Below are 7,520 nucleotides of genomic sequence, written 5' to 3'. Positions count from 1 at the left end.
GAAATTGAATTTTGTGAGATAATCTTGGTAAACACTAAGTTTGTATGGTTTAAAAGTGATTGCATGCTAGTTTTAAAGAGGATCAAGATGTGCATGTCATTGATTTGTCTTTGAGGTGCAAGTTTGAGTTTTGCCGAATGAAATTGAGTTAAAAGGGATTAATGTGATGAATAAATGGATGCATGTTGTGATTTAGGTGAAAATCGATTGTGTTAAGGAACTTAGTTGGCTTACTTAATAAAGATAAAGTGTTTGATATCATGATAAGTTGAAATTGAATTTCATGTGCGCAAGTATGTATGATTTGGTTCAAATTTTTATGATGATACTTTAATAGTTTTGAATGAGTTGTGTGTATGTATGTGAGTTAAAGTGAGAATTTGGTTAATTTTGTGTGATAAGGCCGAATAGGCCATAGGGAATGAAAGTCAAATTACTTGGTTTTATGATTAAAAGGATGATTGAAAGTGTATAAGTAAATATTTATGAATTTGTTGCTTGATTATAATATGTGGTTCAAATTAAGGAACAAAAGAAAATGGAACTAAGTTGATTGATATAAGTGATAGTTATGAACGTAAATGTTTGGTTGTGAATAGGTCTTATACTCGTAATAGAGTTATGTTAGTGTGATTTAAGAAATAGCCAAGGTTAAGCGAGTACGCTTTGATGGTTAAGTATATAAGGATATAAAAGCTACGAAAAAGGGATGTGCTATGTGTTATGTGCTTATATGTATAAGCTATATCCGTATACTTGAGTCAAAGATATAATCGAGTTATCGTATAGAGTGATCGTTCCGGGAACGAGAGTTGAGAATCTGATTAAGATTTTGGTTTTATTGTAGATTCGGAGCGTGAGGGCATTCAGGCTAGGAAAGGAAAGGATTTACTAGGTGGCAGTAGTTCAACCCTCAGGAAAGCAAATTCAGGCAAGTAACTCTGATTACTTGTGTAAATGATTATAAAAGAAATGTTGTTCATACCATGTAGAGTATTGAACTGTTTAAGCTTGAAACCCTTGTTTTATGAGACCCTTGTTTTATGAAACCCTGATATTGATTTAAAGAATCCCTGTTCTTGATAACCTGTTATTGATAAGCCTATTGATTTCACTCATTGATAATCTAACCTTTCTGTTCAAGTTACCTATAATGCCATGAATCATATTGAACCTATTGATTATCTTGGTTAACCCTGTTTAATGATATTCTATTTCTCTTGATCACCCTATTGATCCCTAAATCAATGTTTATCCTTCTAATTTGGTGCCTTGTTATCCTTGACACAGAATTCTTGTGAATTATTCCTTGCGTATCTTTGATTCACTCACTGAACTTTGCTTCTTTAAAATCTGATTTAAGAATGAGTTTCGACTTGAAAGAGTCCAAATGATTTCAAATGCTTGGTAATGATAAAATGGATTTTAGAAAACCTATTTGTTTTTCCAACTCAAGGTTTTCCAAATGAATTCCTGATGGATTGGATTGAGACGTAAGAGGTTAGTGGGACTAGTCCAGTCATGGTAAGAGGCTAGTGGGACTAGTCCAATTTAAGGCTGAAATTATGTCGATTGGTACCTTAAAGACCGGAATGGAGGTCGATACGGGTTGATTACCCGTATATAATGAAATGGAAAGATAAAGTGATCCAATCAAGGGTTCTAATTGATTATTTAAAAGGGAACTGAAACTTTTATTCAGTAAATTGATTTTTGGAAATGAAAATGGTTTATATTGCCTTGAAAAGAGTTGATTATGTTATTGTGGAGCTTAAAGCTCGAGAACCCTGATTCTTGAAATTGTTGATCATATGATTGATTCTATCTTGAAATACTGTTGCTTTCCTCTATCGAAAGATCTATTTTGATCCTATAATGATTTGTGATGAATATCGACTTTCGTCCTGTTTCGAGCCTTGTTTCTTGAAAGCCCCTACTATTCTTCAGATACCTTTCCTTATTCAAAAAAAAATGGAAATCTGCCACCTAGACTAATTAAAGTAGAATGCCCTAGTTTGATAAAGCGTATTGTGATTTGATATTGTAGAACTGCTATATAGTTACTTGCTGAGTTTTATACTCATTTGTTTTGTCTTAATCTAACCATGACAGTTAAGCAAGAAGATGGTCAGGCTTAGGCGCACTGCTTGTAAGAGCGTACCTGGTGGTCCCTGATAAGTGGATTTTATATCCACTTGGAATGCTTTATTACAAGCTTAAATTGGTATTTTGGACTCAACTTGTTGGTATTTTGATGTGTTTTTGTGTTAATGCATTTCAGGTATCAGTTAAATGAAGAAAAGAGCTTTTAAAGGAAATATGATGAAAAGTGATCAGAATTGGAAGCCAAGACCATTGTCAAGTTGTAGAGAATCTCAATAGCTTCGCGTGGGCAGTTGAATCGCCTAATTCTGACGAGTAGAACTCAAGTTATGGCAAAAACAAGATTCATCAGAATATTTTTCCCAGTCAGTAGCTGAGCGCCCGCTCAGCAGAGCTGAGCGCCCGCTCAGAGAGCTGAGCGCCCGCTCAGCTCAGGGCGCGGCTGGTCGCTGATTTCGCTGAAAAAGCCTTTTTTGAGTAGAATTTGACGATTTTAAGGGTCCAGGTCCACTAGGGGCGTATATATACTTAAAAAAAAGGTTTTCATCATCCGGGAAGATTGGGATACCAAGGAGAAGACCTAGAAGCACAGAACAACTCCGAAAAAGAAGATCTTGTTTTCAACTTGTGATTCTTTGAATTAGTTGTAACTTTGGATGCTCGTTTTCGTTCTTGTTGAACCTAGATCTCATTTATTCGTACTTTGATTATTATTTAGTTTATTAAGACCTTATTTATACCATGCTTTCATTGGAACCCATGGTGACGATGAGTTCGATTATGGGCTAATCATTGTCATGGGATTCTAGCGGATTTACTTATGGATTTCAATAATTAATTGTTTCGATATCTTGGTGTGTGGTGATTGATTGATATCCTAGTATTGGTTGTGCTTATTCGTCTTATGTGCGTAGCTAACATATAAGATAGCGTGTTAATCTCTATTGAAGCGACAGTGAATATAGAGGTTTAGAACTTGCCATGCTAGCATAGGTTCATGTATGTGTATGCATGATTCGTAGGTAACTCTAACCGTTTTACTTGCCCTATGTAATCAAGATAGATAACTTGTGCTTAAACCGTTATGTTGTCAAATTCTATAGACATATAGGGTCTCAATATAATTGGTGCCTATTCAGCTTCTATCTCTTTTGTGGATGTCTGGTAGAATGGTACTCGTGCAACGAAAGTTGGCGTTTATCAGTTTCGTGTTATCTGATTAGTGTCATCACCATCACATGCTAAGGTTAAAAACAATAAGGCTATTGAATGAAGTATTTAATGAAGTTAGAATCCCATGTTTGTCATATATAGTAATTCAACCTCAATTCTCTTAGTTAATGTTATTTAATATAATCTTTTAGTTTAATAAAAACCCAATTTGTTATTTGTCTTAGCATTGAGCGATAACCATACATTGTTGCATAGGTGCATAAATTGAACTTAACCTAAACCAGTCTCCGTGGAAACGAATCTGATTTATATCTTATACTACTTGCGAACGCGTATACTTGCGTAAATATTAGCGCGTATTTTCGCCCTAACAAGTTTTTGGCGCCGCTGCCGGGGACTCGGTGTTAATTTTTAGTTTATGTGCTTGTCATCAGTGGTCGTTAAAGTTCACTGACTCGGATTCTTTTACTTTCACGGTTTATTTGTTTGTGTTTCAGGTACTCATTACAATGGGAGATCCAGCAGCACGAACGAAAGCCTTGATGGATTTTTCTCAACCCAAGATCAATGACATTCAATCTAGCATTGTCCGGCCAGCTATCACAGCTAATACCTTTGAGATCAAGCATGGCATAATTCAATGGGTACAGACTTCAGTCCAGTTTGGGGGTTCTCCAATGGAAGATCCCAATACGCATATTAGGGATTTCATTGAGATCTGCGACACCTTCAAGTTCAACGGTGTTTCCGAAGATGCTGTGAAGCTGAGACTATTCCCATTCTCTTTGAGGGACAAGGCTAAGAGCTGGTTACACTCTCTACCAGCTGGTTCGATTACTACTTGGGAAGATCTTGCTCAGAATTTTCTTACTAAATTCTTCCCTATGGCGAAGACAGCTGCAATGAGGAACGCTATTACTCAATTTGTGCAACAAACGGGAGAATCGCTATGTGAAGCTTGGGAGCGCTACAAGGAGATGCTTAGGAAGTGTCCTCATCATGGAATTCCTGATTGGATGATCATCACTTATTTTTACAATGGGTTGGGAGCACAGTCCAGACCCATGCTCGATGCAGCATCAGGCGGAGCATTATGGGCAAAGAGCTATAAGGAAGCTTATGATCTAATTGAACTGATGGCTGCTAATGAATATCAGTATCCAACCCAGAGATATCCACAGGGCAAGGTAGCAGGAGTACTTGAGGTGGATACAGCTACGGCTATCACTGCTCAACTAAAGGCGTTGTCTATGAAGATCGATTCTCTGGCTAACTATGGTGTTAAGCAGATAATTAGTGTTTGTGAGCTGTGTGCAGGTCCGCATGCGACAGAGCAATGCGCTATATCTAGCGACTCAGCTCAGTTTGTGAGCAACTTTCAGAGATCGCAACAACCAGTTCCAGACACTTATCATCCTGACAACTGGAATCATCCTAACTTCAGCTGGAGCAACAATCAAAATGTGATGCAACAGCCATTCCAGCAGTTTGGAAATAAGCTATTTAACCCTCCTGGTTTTCAGCAACAATTTACACCAAGACAACAACTCCAACTTCAACAACAAACTCATGATGCAGGTCTATCTTCGAATGAAAAATCTGAATTAGAGGAGTTGAGGCTTATGTGCAAAAACCAGGCTCTTATATGCCAAAGCCAAGCTGTTTCTATCAAGACTCTGGAGAACCAAATAGGGCAAATTGCTAATGCCTTATTGAATCGACCACCAGGAACGCTTCCTAGTGATACAGAAGCCAATCCAGGAAAGAGGGAAGTTGAAGAACATGTGAACGCCATCACCTTAAGGTCTGGAAAGGTCGCAAGCCCCCAAATTCAGCAAGACGAAGAGCCTGAAAAATCTCAAGATTTAGAAAATGCAATTGTGGCTGAAGAAGATGTGCAGAAGGAAGTAGAGGTGGAACCAAGGAAGACTACTGTGGAACACACTCCTCCTGAGGGTAATACAGGGGAGAAACAGATCTATCCTCCACCTTCTTTTCCAAAGAGGTTGCAGAAGAAAAATCCGGATAAGCAGTTTGAGAAGTTTTTGGAGGTGTTCAAGAAACTTCATATCAACATACCTTTCGCTGAAGCTCTTGAACAGATGCCTAGCTATGCGAGGTTTATGAAAGGTATTCTCTCTCGGAAAGTGAAGCTCGATGACTTAGAGACCGTTGCTCTAACGGAGGAATGCAGTGCTGTGCTGCAACAGAAGTTGCCTCCGAAGCTTAAAGATCCTGGAAGCTTCACTATTCCTTGCACCATCGGAAACTTGTCGTTCGACAAGTGTTTATGTGATTTAGGAGCTAGCATCAATCTGATACCCTTATCTATCTTCAAGAAGCTTGGTCTGCCTGAGCCGAAACCAATATACATGTCATTTCAACTAGCTGACCATTCCATCGCTTATCCACGAGGTATAGCGGAGGATGTCTTGGTCAAGGTGGATAAACTCTTCTTCCCTGCTGACTTTGTAATTCTTGATTTCGATGAAGATAAGAAGAATCCCATTATCTTGGGAAGACCATTCTTGGCTACAGGCCGAACTATGATCGATGTGCAAAAAGGAGAGCTTACGATGAAGGTTCATGATCAGAAGGTCACTTCAATGTGTTCAAGGAAATAAAATTACCCACAGCTAAAGAGGAGTGCTTTAAAGTAGAGCAAATTCAGGTTTTGAATGCACCTCTGTGGAAGAGGAAGTTGGATGTGCCATTCGATTCTCTTGGGTTAGCAGAGCTGAAAATTTCTCAGGATCGTCTCGAGTCGTCTATTGAAGATGCTCCTACACTTGAGCTCAACCCACTACCAAATCACTTGAGTTATTCATTCTTAGGTGCACCCCCTGACAAGGGGTTGGGATATATCTTTGATGATGTAGAGGGTAGCCGAACGGATCCTCCAGTGCCTATAGAGGGTTCTTCTCATGTGCAGTAGGTAGTTGATAGGACTGGTGTTGGTGATGAGCAGTACAGGCGAGTAATTAGGCGTATGGAGGCCATGCACGACATTCACCGTCATTTTGCTGAAGATTTGACACACGCTTTCGGTACTATTTTCCGAGACACTAGTGGCGAGATTGATTGGCCACCTGATCCTCCACCCGAAGAGGGTGATCTTTCCGACGACTAGGTATGCCTGAAATCCTTATTATTGCCTTCAATGAGGACATTGAAAATTTTAAGTTTGGGGGTGATAATGTAAGGATTAGTAGTGTGTGTCCATATAGATTCATATAGATTCATGTTGCATGTTTAGTTGTAGTTCATTCATATTTTTGTATGATTGTTCATTTAGGACATATTTGTTTATTTTTATGCAATTTCATATAGTTGCATTTGCATGCATATTTAGCATGATCCCTTAAGATGAACTATGATATTGGATAAGTTGATGTTGATTTGAGTGTGGTGATGAGGAATAGAGGGATGTTTAAGTCTTAATGAATTGATTTGCATGCCAGAAATAAATATTTTCACAAAGTCTTATAGGGTTGCTTTTGATCTAGATCATGATCATACTTGTTTGTTGTTGAGATTTAATCACTTGGTTATATTTAGAATTTGTGATATTCTCGTAATGACGTAAAAACACTGTTTTTTTTATCTGGAGAAAAACTTGGATTTCATTGCTAGTTGTTGTAAGGCTAGGCGTCAAATGGCTAGTATCCGGCTCATATTTTTATGAGTAGTCTAGGGTTGAATGAGATGGAGCGAAACACACTCATTCAGAAATTGTTGAAAAAAAAGGAAAAAAAAAGAGAAAAAAAAAGAAAAAAGTATGTGTTTATGCATAATTGATCAAGAGTGAGCTCTTTAATACTCGAGTTATTAAGTTCTAGGGGACTTTGTGCCTAGTGACCTAAGGCTTTTATAGTCTGGGATCCACTAACCTAACGCTCGCTACATGGGTATTATTGTATAAGTCTTTTGGGACCTCATTCATTGCACGATCAAATAAGCATCTTTGCTATGTGTTCAATAATAGTGTGAATCCTTGTATAACTCTAGTAGAAAGGAGGTGTTGTGAGTCATAATGCGTTTATTGTCTATTCTCTTTATAAACTTTTGATTGTTTCGATGATAGATAAGTTATGGTTATTGATCTAGTATCGCGAGTATATCTGTTAAGCATCCACACACGCACGTTTCTGGTTTGTGAGTTGGTTTGTGGGATTTATTCGAGCTCTGTTTAAAGTCATTGCATTTTTAGAGGCATTGGCTTATTCATTTGGTTATGGTTATTC

At 38.0% G+C, this 7,520-nt stretch overlaps 1 non-coding gene across 1 annotated transcript; it reads right to left on the bottom strand.

Annotated features, from left to right (window-relative positions):
* Nucleotides 1-4,175: 4,175 nt before the first annotated feature.
* LOC141682890 (small nucleolar RNA R71) lies at nt 4,176-4,282 on the bottom strand. The gene has a single exon (XR_012559990.1). It is a non-coding gene; the product is annotated as a small nucleolar RNA R71 (small nucleolar RNA).
* Between the last annotated feature and the right edge of the window lie 3,238 nt (nt 4,283-7,520).

This window comes from Apium graveolens, chromosome 1 (assembly GCF_009905375.1).
Source record: "Apium graveolens cultivar Ventura chromosome 1, ASM990537v1, whole genome shotgun sequence".
Classification (NCBI taxonomy): Eukaryota; Viridiplantae; Streptophyta; class Magnoliopsida; order Apiales; family Apiaceae; genus Apium; species Apium graveolens.
Note: the sequence above shows the minus strand (reverse complement) of the source record. Positions and strands in the feature narration are given on the sequence as shown.